Here is an 11,267-nt window from a genome sequence, read left to right on the forward strand (position 1 = left end):
GACACCCAAGAGAATGGCAATGTTCCAGGAGTGCAGGGAAAGTAAGATAGCTATGAAGTAAATCTTTCCCCTAGAGTGAGGCAGAAAAAGGCAGTCAGTGACTCCTTTCCAGCCCCCATGCTTGCTTTTTCATTTGCTCACATAGGCTCTCAGCAATCTACCTGCTTTAAATTGTTATCTGAAGGGAGTGAATGGGAGTAGAATTTATGAATGCAGAGGAGACAGGGATGTAAGAAATGCTAAATCAAATGAGATCTACAGAAGGTTTTAAAGGCTTAGAAACAAAAGGAGTTTCACAATCTTCACAAGTTTTCATCCCAGTCAGGAGCATTTTGTAAGCACACAGTGTCATTCCTCTTCCACTGGAGCTTTGGTGAATCATGGTCTCATGCTTCCCACTGCCATGTTAAGAGTGGAGATGCATGCATACATACAGCACTCAGTCTTCTCACACAAGATCCCCAAAAGAGGGGCATTCTTCAAGAAACAATGAATTGGCAACACTTTCTTTTTCCCCAAATCCTTTTCAGCAACTTCCTCTGAACACAATTGATTGAATAATTCTGAGTATTTGGAGGAGGCCCTACTTGCAAAATTCTTTAATATGTCAGTGTTTCTGTTTTTTTTTTTTTTTCTTCTTTCTTTCTTTCTGTCTTTTCTTGGTGTGTCAAAGTAACTAGCAATGTTTGACCTACCCGTTGAATGGATGACTAATTAAATAACAACGAGAGATGTGTATTCTTACAGTACCTGGAGAGAAGCTGATTTCACTGTGGTCATTAATCATGACTTAACAAAGTATCTCTATAAAACCATCCACCCATCCTGAATACAGGATTCAGCAGGAAAAACAAGAGGCACTGTCAAAGCTTAGTGACATCCTTCGGAGCTGTGTGCATAGCATTGCCATTAGCCTGTGTGGTAGTTTAACACTGATGGGTGGCCAAGGTCCGTCACGCCGCTCTCTCACTCCCCCTCCCCGGAAGGACAGGAGGAGAAAATATGATGAGAAAACCTTATGGGTTGAGATAAGTACAGAGAAATCACCCTCCAATTACCATCGTGGGCAAAACAGACTCAGGATAATCACAGAATTACAGAATAAGGGAGTTTAATGTAATTTATTGCCTATTGATACCAGAAAACAGCAGTGAAAACTAAAAGCAAACAAAAAACACTTTCCCCTCATCCGCCATCTTCTACCTCCTTCCCCCAAGAGGCACAGAGGAATGGGGAATGGGGGCTGCGGTCAGTCCCTTACGCTGCGTCTCCGCCGCTCCCTCACAGTCCCTCTCTGCCCCTGCTCCCCGTGGGGTCCCTCCCACGGGATGCCGTCCTTCCCGAACTGAGCCTGCGGGGGCTGCCCGCAGGCAGCAGCTCTTCAAGAACAGCTCCCACATGGCTCCGTACCACGGGGTCCATCCATCCCCCAGGAGCAAACTGCTCCAGCACGGGTCGCCCACGGGTGGGTGGCAGCTCCCCCCAGACCCCCTGCTCCTGCATGGGCTCCTGTCCACGGGCTGCAGCTCCGGCCTGGGGCCTGCTCCTGCGGGGGCTCTCCATGGGCCGCAGCCTCCTCCAGGCCACATCCACCTGCTCCACCGGGGGCTCCTCCACGGGGGGGCTGCAGCGTGGAGAACTGCTCTGTGTGGGACCCATGGGCTGCAGGGGGAAAGCCTGCTCCACCAGGGGCCTCTCCATGGGCTGCTGTTGCACAGCAGTTTTTTTCCTTTCTTAAATCTACTCACGGAGGTGCAAACGTCACTCTCTGGCCTCGCTCTTGCCATTGGCTAGTCCCTTTTGGAGTAGTTGGAGCTAGCTCTTATCTCACACAGGGCAGCTGCTGGGCTCCTCTCACAGAAGCCAACTCTGTAGTCCATTTTCACATGCAACAGTGGTTACACTGGGCACCTCAGATTTCTCTTTCTCCACTGATTACACTCCAGGTACTGTTGTGGCAGTGCCAGACTTCCCACTCCCTTTTGTTCTGCACCATGGGAATGTGAAGGTCAGGGCAGTCTTGGCTTCAGTGACCATGAGGTAGTGAAAAATCCCAAGCTGAGCAAAAAGAAAGACCACAGTCCTCAAGTTAAGGAAAGCAGACTTTAACCTTTCCAGGGATCTGCTTGGAAGAATTCCAAGGCACATGGGTGGCCATGGATGGAAGAAAGGTCCATGACAGCTGGTTACTATACGAGGGCCACCTCCCTGAAGTTTAAGCAAGGTCCATCCTGACAAGTGCAAAATGAAACAAAGGCAGCAGGAGACCTGCTGAACTCATGACTCATGACCTGCTGAACTGTGACTGAACTCATATGTACAAGAAGTATACAAGAGATGAAGTGGGTGCAGACAAGTCAGTCAGGAAGGTTATAGAAATGCTGCCTGATTGTGTAGGGATGGGGTCAGGAAATCTAAAACCCACCTGGGGATGAACCTGGAAGTGAAGGGCAAAAGAAAGAAAAGAAAGGCCTACTGCAAGTACATGAACAAGAAAAAAAGAAAAAAAAAAGGCTAGGGAAAATACCGTTTTCCTGCTAAACAGAATAAGGACTCAGAAGTACATGGAGAAGACTGAGGTATTCAATGACTTCCCTGCTTCAGGAGTGTCAGACCCTTAGGAAAAGGGGGGAAGCCTGCAGCAATGAAGATTTACCCTTGTTGAAGGAGGATCAGGTTGAAGAGCACTTAAACTGGATCTGCAGGTCCATGAGGCGTGAAAGGATGCACACACAAGTGCTGGGGACCTGTCTGGTGTATCTGCAAGGAGACTCAGTAATCTCCGAAAAGTCCTGGTGAATGGGAGAGGTTCCTGACGACTGGAAGAAGGTGAATGGCACTTCCGTGATGAAGAAGGGCAAGAAGGATCCAGGGAACTACAGGCAATTAGTCACACCTGGGAAGGTGATGGAAGAACTAATCCTGGAAACCATTTCTAGACACATACCAGATAAGGAAGTGATTGGGAGGAGTCAGTATAGATTTGTAATGGGGAAATCATGCTTAACCAACATTGACAGTCTTCTACAATGAGGTGGCTTGTCAGGCAAATGAAGGGAGAGCAGTGGATGATGTTTGTCTGAACAGGATTTTAATAATGTCTTTAGTCCTCATAGACAAGTTGATGAAGTACAGGCTAGATGAGTTGACAGTAAGTTGGGCTGAAAACTGTGTGAACTACCAGGCTGAAATGGCTGTGATTAGTGGCACAAAGTTCAGCCGGAGGCCAGTCACTAGTTGTGTACACCAGGAGTCAATATTGTAACATTTTCAGTATTGACCAGGACAAAGGGGCTAACTGCACCCTCATGTTTTCAGATGATAAAAACTGGGAGGGCTGATACACCATATGGTTGTGTTGTCATTCAGAGGGACCTTGAAAGACTGCAGAAATGGGCAGAGAGAAACATTATAAAGTTCAGTGAGGGAACTGTGAAGTCCGGTGTCACAGAATCACAGAATGGCCGAGGTTGGAAGGGACCTCTGAAGATCATCTAGTCCAATCGCCCTGCCAAGCAGGATCACCTGGAGCATATTGAGCAAGATGGTATCCAGGTGGGTTTTGAATATCTCCAGAGAAGGAGACTCCACAACCTCTCTGGGCAACCTGTCCCATTGCTCTGTCACCCTCACAAGTAAAGAAGTGCCCCCTTATATTCATCCAGAATCTCCTGTGCTTCAGATTGTGCCCATTGACTCTCGTCCTGTCACGGGGCAAAACTGAAAAGAGACCGGTGCCACTCTCTAGACACCCTCCCCTCAGATGTTTATACATATTGATGAGCTTTCCCCTCAGTCCTCTCTTTTCCAGGCTAATCAGGCCCAGCTGTCTCAGCCTGTCCTCGTACAACAGGTGCTCCAGTTCTCTTATCATCTTAGTAGCCCTCCTCTGGACTCAATCCAGTAGTTCTACGTCCCTCTTGTACTGGGGAGCCCAGAACTGGACACAACACTCCAGGTGTGGCCTCAGCAGGGCTGAATGGAGTGGGAGGATCACCTCCCTCAGCCTGCTGGCAACACTCTTCCAAATGTACCCCATGGGGACAAAAATTCACGTGACATGCACCAGTATGTGCTAGGGGATGACCAGCTGGAAAGCAGCTAGACAGAGAAGGACCTTGGAGTTGTGGTGGACAAGAAATTGGTCATAAGCCAACAATATGTCCCTGGAGCAAAGAAGGTCTACAGCATCCTGGGCTATATTAGAATGAATGCTGCCAGCTGCTGAGGGAGTTGATATTTCCTCTCTGCTAAGCCCTGGGGAAGCCACATCTGGAGTGTTCTCTCCAGTGCTGGGCTCCACAGTTCAAGGAAGTACATGGTCTTACTGGAGCAAAGGCAGCAAAGGACCATAAAGATGATTAAAGGACTGGAGCATTTCCAACCTAGATTATTCTATGGTAAGAGGAAAGTCTGAGAGCTGGATCTGTTCAGCCTCTTCAGAGAAGGCTCAAGGGAATCTTGTCAATGTGTTTAAATTCTTGATGAGAAGGAATAAGGAAGAGAGAGACAGGCTTTTCTCAGTGGTGCCCAGTGACAGGTCGAGAGGCAAGGGCACAAATTAAAACACAGAGTTGTGGAATCTCCATCTGTAGTGATATTGAAAAAGTGACTAGACACAGTCCTGGGCAAACTCCTCTGGGTGATCCAGCTTGAGTAGGCGGCTTAGGCTGGCTGATCTCATGATTCCAACCTAAGCCCTGTGATTATCTGATGGACATCAAGGATGGCTGGAACCAGATACAATATGTTCACTGGAAGAAGTCACTTTTTGTGGACTGCAACATGTAACACCTCAGAAAACTCTCCTTCCTCAGCTCTCAAATGTAGTGTTTATTCTGTTGTGTTTTTTTTTTTCTTATTTCATTTGTTTGATTGTTTGTTGTTGTTGTGTCCTGTCCCCTGCCCTCCTCCCCAGTACTCCCAATGCCAATGATTTTCAGCCCTGACTCTGATTTTCTTGTCCTGTTAGGGACAGGAAGGAAAGGCCATTTATGTTCAAAGGAACAGCTATTAGTCATAATGAATGTACTGCCCATATCACAGAGGAAACATGTGGCTGGGATGCCAGGCCACAGCTGAGTTTTGTATCCCCTCCGTCTTGTCTCTCTTCCAAATGACATTTTTTTTTTTTCCTCCTGGCACAAGACAGGCACAGTCCATAACACCTCAGCTTTTGTTTCACAGGGCATTGAATGGGTTCCCAACCTTATTCATGTACACACATGCATGCAGCCTCTCTGCTACAGAACAAGTCCCCCAGTTGGTTACAGGCTCACAGAAAATTTCCCTGAGTTGTCATAAAGCAGATTTTTGTAGCCAAACAATTTTTTTGAGAGTGAAAGTGATCATTTCTCTTCCTTTACTTAGACCAGGGAAGTTTTACCAGGCTCACCAGTTCTCTCCCTCATTCCTTATGTGGATAACTTTCTCTGAAATCAGTTAGCAAAGAAAATTATGCCAGACGAAAAGCATTAAAGAAATGGCTTTTTTTTTTTTTTTTTTTCACTATGGCTTCAGCTTCTCCAGTGGGGAGTCCTTCTACAGAGAAAGGGGGTCAGTTTCTGAGGAAATATGGATTCCCCCTGGAGGATTGTATAATGGTCATGCAAACCTGTCATAAAAACAGACCTAGCAAGGCTGTGGAAATGCTCCTATAGGATAGCAATTCCTAGAGGAAGAGTGGGCGTTATAAATGCAGTTCTGTGTCTGCCTGTTCCTTTTCCTCCCTTACTAGACATGCAGAGAGCTGCTAGAAGTGGGGAAGTGGTATTAAAATCAGGAATCAGAGCACAAAGAATATGTAGTTAGTGGTGGCACGACACTGAGCACAAAGAATAAGTGGCTTTTCAACAGAGTTGACTGAGAATTTTCTGATGAAACAATTTGCCAGAAGAAAATATATATATATATATTTTTTTCCCTAATGTGACAGTGCTGGAGTTTTGCTCCAGCAAAGAGAGGTTTCTTTTGCTTTGTGTAGAAATGTTGGTCAGAATTAGAGGCAGGCAGATATATAATCAGTAATTCTCCATTATTTTTTTGCTACTGACAGGATGAAAAATGGTCAAGTCTTTGGTCACATCCAGTCAGGCAGTGAATGGATATTCACAAGCAACCTGTGTTGTTGCTTGTGGGTATTTTCACACTTTTAAATATTGGCTAATGCCCAGTGAGTTGCTCTGGTTGATACCTTCTTCCCACATCCTTTCTGATCTCCCACTGTAGTCAATTATAGCATATCTGAGATCTTGTTAGGTCCACTGGCTTAAGCTGACTTTTCCCAGTGGTTTCCAGTACTCTACCATGGAAGCCAGTAATTTTTGCAGAACTTTTTTCAACCTTAACATTTTTCCTCTCCACAAGTAAGGGATGGTGGCAGAATCTCACAGGCAGATTATTTGCACTCTTCAGGATGGGGAAAAGGGCTAGAGCTAAGCTATCTGATGTAGTGTAATTTGGTAGAAGAGTACCAAAGGAGTGTGGCAGGATCTTACAAGATTGTGGCAGGATTTACCCTGTATTCCCTATTATTATTCCTTATCATACATGGGTCATTCTATATGAAAGCTCCTGAAGCCTTTCTTCCCTGAAGATACTGCTGTATCAAATGATTTGCTGGCATTAGAGAGTCTATGCATTTATAGCTTGATCTGTGCCAAAGAAGGGAAGTGAATACCCAGCAAGGTAAAAAGAACCTACACACCTACCTGTGAATTTTCCAGGATTTTTGCATTCCTTATTTCTCACTTAAGATATTGATAGAACAGAAAATCACTGTTTTTGTTTGTAGTAAGATGCTCCTTTCCTCAGGTATGGCATGAGGCAATTGAATTCTTACGTAAGCTGCTTGCATAGTTAACCTAATCAAAGAAATCTGTTATTGTGTGGTGGTCCTTAAAGATAGCATTGGACTATCACAGGATATACAGTTGTGTTGACCCACTCAGTCACTCGTGAATGGTCTAGACAGTGTACTGCTTTGGAACATGTATAGATTATTCACCAGACAATAATCCATTACTCACAGACCAGCAACAATCTAGAAACCCACCTGGCATTCTTGCATCAGCCAGTCAGTCAGATGAACAAAGGTAGCAACCCTGTAAGAGTAGCTCCTCAACTGGATCTCATGGTAGTTCTCATTGGCTGATTCAGGGGTGCTGCCTGGCAAAGGAAGGCTCTGCAGAGGGATCTGGGTAGGCTAGATTGATGGGACAAGTCCAATCATATGGTATTCAACAAGGCTAAATGCTAAGTGCTGCATTTGGATCATAACAACCCCATGCAGCAGCAGAGGCTTGGGGAGCAGTGACTGGAAGGCTGCCCTACTGAAAAGGACCTGGGGGTGCTGGTTGACAGCCGGCTGAACATGAGCCAACAGCATGCCCAGGTTGCCAAGAAGGCCAACGGCATCCTGGCCTGCATCGGAAAGTGGGGCCATCAGGACTAGGCAAGGGATTGTCCCCTTGTACTTGACACTGGTGAGACTGCACCTTTAATACTGTGTTCAGTTTTGGGCCCCTCACTGCAAGGATGCTGAGTTGCTTGAGCGTGTGCAGAAAAGAGCAACAAAGCTGGTGAAGGTACTCTTAAGAAAGACATATGAGGAGCGACCAAGGGAATTGGGATGGTTTAATCTGGAGAAGAGGAGGCAGAGGGGAGACCTCATTGCTCTCTACAACCACCTAAAAAGAGGTTGCAGTGGGGAGGGTGTTGGTCTCTTTTGTGAGATGACAGGTGATAAGACAAGAGGAAATGGCTCCCAGCACAGGAAGGATATTGATCTGTTAGAACACAAGTCCAAGAGGCCCGATGAAATGTATACCAGAGTCCTGAAGAAAATGGCTGATGTAGTTGCCAAACCATTCCTCATCATGTCTGAAAAGTCATGGCAGTCAGGTGAAGTCCCTGTTGACTGGAAAAGATGTCCAGATGGGTGTGGATCTGTTAGAACTGGTACAGAGGAGGGCCACAAAGGTGATCAAGGGACGAGAGCACCTCCCCTAAGAAGAAAGGCTGAGAAAGCTGGGGAAGTTCAGCCTGAAGAAGAGAAGGCTCCAGGGTGACCTCATTGCAGCTTTTCATTACTTAAAAGGAACTTATAAAAAAGATGGAGAGTGAATCTTTGCTCAATCAGATAATGACAGGACAAAGGGGAATGGTTTTAAACTAAAAGAGGGGAGATTTAGATTAAAGGTTAGAAGAAAATTCTTCACTCAGAGGGTGGTGAGGCACTGGAACAGGTTGCCCAGAGATGGATGCTCCATTCCTGGAGGTGTTCAAGACTAGATGAGGCCCTGAGCAACCTGATCTAGTGGGTGGCATCCCTGCCTATGGCAGGGGGGTTGGAACTAGATGATATTTAAGGTCCCTTCCAACCCAAGCCATTCTATGATTCATTCTATGATTCTATGAAAAGGTCTCGAGTTGTGCCAGGGGAGTTTTAGATTTGATATCAGGATGAATTTCTTAGTAGAAAGGGTGGTTAGGCATTTGAACAGGCTGCCCAGGGAACTGGTGGAGTAACCACCCCTGGAGGTGTTCAAGACACTTTTGGTGTGGCACTTGGGGACATGGTTTAGTGGTGAGTGGTTGGATTTGATGATCTTAAGGGTCTTTTCCAAGCTAAAGGATTTTATGATTCTAATGTGACATCTATATCAGTGTTGATCTTGTCTGTAGACCTTGTGATTCTCAATGTAACTTGTTTTGCCATCTGAGATACCTCCAGAGAGCCCTCATCTCCCTCCCTTTCAGCATCTAACGGAAACAAATGTTCAGATTTAGAGCACCTGAATTACTTTGACAGTTATAGCTTAGATGAGTCAGCTGGTGAAGACCGCAATAATGACTCTTGCAATTTGCTTTGGTAGTTTCCTTTAGTAACTATCAGAGCACTCCTTACATTTGACTGCTGGTTAACTTTGTGTTTCCATATTTGTGATATGATGCATTTTTAATACTGGACTTGTTTCATAATATGAGTAAGATTTCACTCTACATTCAGTCCTGGAAACTTGAGTTTGAATCCTGATCCTACAGAAAGCTTATGCCTTTCTTGTTTAGCTTGCCTTTTCTTTCTGTGTAGCTAGGATGGCTTCATGGGCCGTCCTGTTTGTCCAGCAGTAAACATTCAAAAAATGAGTGGGGCAGTTTGAAATCCATCTAGATAACATTTAGTAGACTTCTAGAGCCCCTCAAACTGCAAATTCAAGTTTCTGAGTGTCAGTCCAGTGTCATAGTCTTGGGCAGAGGCTGAATCTCAGACCACATGAATTTGTAGACGTTAATTCAAAGTTAGGTTATAAAGTCATTTTGGAACAGAGGCAGGTCCCAGCAAAATATGGAGTGAGGAAAAGATAGATTAATTTGGATTCCTCACCATTTCAGTTTGAAGTGGGAAAAAAAGCTATCCAACATACTAACAAGTTAATGAAATGTGAATTCCTTAAATACTCTACTGAATAGTATCTTTATTGCCCAGTAGGGATTCTTAATACTACTTTTTTTTTTTTTTTTTCTTTTTTTCTCTCATGGAGAGTTGATAAATTTAACTCTCCTCTCTCCATCCTCTATCCAGCCACTAATTTCAATAAAATTCATCAAAACCCACAATTTCTGAGACTTTTACTACTGTGTTACATGATGTTGAGAGACTTGCTGATGTATTCAAAAATTAGGAGCAGATAGACGAATGTAACTATAAAAACGCATAGTTGGAATGTGTGAGTCTTAAAAATATTTGGTTCCTTCTTACTCCTGTGGGCTCTGAATCAACCTACGAGTGTTTTTAAGGTAGGTTACTTAAGAGTATGCTTAGCCACTGAGTCCTAACACATTATTTGTATGATTATCACTATTTGACTGTAATACTGAAGCAGAAAGCTCTTCAAAGAGAGTAAGTGGCCTAGTCCAAACTGTAATTTTGATACAGAGTGGAAGTGAAAGAAGCAGCAGTTTGCAGAAGCCCCAGCAGGGAATTTGCCACCATTCCCAGGCAGCTTGAAAACCTGGACAAGAAATGAGTACAAATGGAATATGAAAACTAAATTTCCTGTGTGGTTGCTGAAGCTTGTTTTGAACTAATTTCTCAGTTCTGCATGGGCCAAGCATGAACACAACATCAACCAGACCTTTTCAACTCAGCTCCCCCAGCCCTGCCCTCGCATGGCAGGTAGTTTCAAAAAGTGGGTAAGTGACCTCACTCTACTAATCTGTAACTGGCTCAGCAAGGGAGAGCTTTCAGAGAGGCATTCATTTTCATCTGCAAGAATAATTATCTGCTTTGCTTGATGTGCATCAGCTAGCTTTGTGTATTTGATAAATGCTGTCATTTGATGATTAGATTTTACAAAAGGGAATTAGATGAAAAATAGCACGTAACTAATTAGCGGCAAGCAATGTGGAATTAAAAGGCAGACAAGTGTGTGGAACAATGCTTTTATTTCACAGATTCAGGCACATTAATGATTAAGCATTCAAGTCATTGAATCCTGAAATGCTTTGACTCTCAACATAGGACATCTCCCTCTTTATATTTGCATCTCCTGAAGATTTACTAAACACAGTGAATTTTCTCATTTAGTGTAACTAATTTTAGCAAGGACTGATCATACAGAAAGGCCCTGGCTAAGAGTTACATTGACAGATCATGTTTCTGAATCACATCATTTGTATTCAGGGAAACTCATTGGTTGAGATGTTCAGGCCTAGAGGAGCTAATTTGGATTCAATAAAGCATCCACACATGTACACTAATGAAAATATCCACTTAAGTCCAGTTATTTCAGTGTGGCTTGAGGAGATGCTTTAAGTCAAAAACCTTCTCTAGTGTTTTTGCTGAAATTGGAATCTGGGTTTTGGGCGTTCTTTTTTAAATCCTTATCTTATTTAGTTTTAAGGGCTTTTTAATGGCTACTGAAGTCTCATTTCTACTGGCCAGTAGTCAGTCCTCCATTTCATGACTGTTAGTAGGGTCACAGCTGATGCATGCCACAGATGGGAAAACTGTATAACAGAGCTAACCTTTTTTTCCTTTTTGCTAAGGGATTCATTTGCATTACACTGTGCATAGGAAGGCTGTGGAAATGGAAAGAATCCAAAACTCAGCTCCTTTTGGATCTATTAACTATAGGAATTATTACAAGGTCAGGATAAATCCCGGGAGTCTAATTTGCTATTTGCTATACTACAAGAAAACAAAGACTTAGCAGATTTGCTAAAAAAACAAACAAACAAACAAACAAAAACACTAGTGAAGAAGG

Source organism: Anser anser, assembly GCF_964211835.1.
Source record: "Anser anser genome assembly, chromosome: Z".
NCBI classification, from domain to species: domain Eukaryota; kingdom Metazoa; phylum Chordata; class Aves; order Anseriformes; family Anatidae; genus Anser; species Anser anser.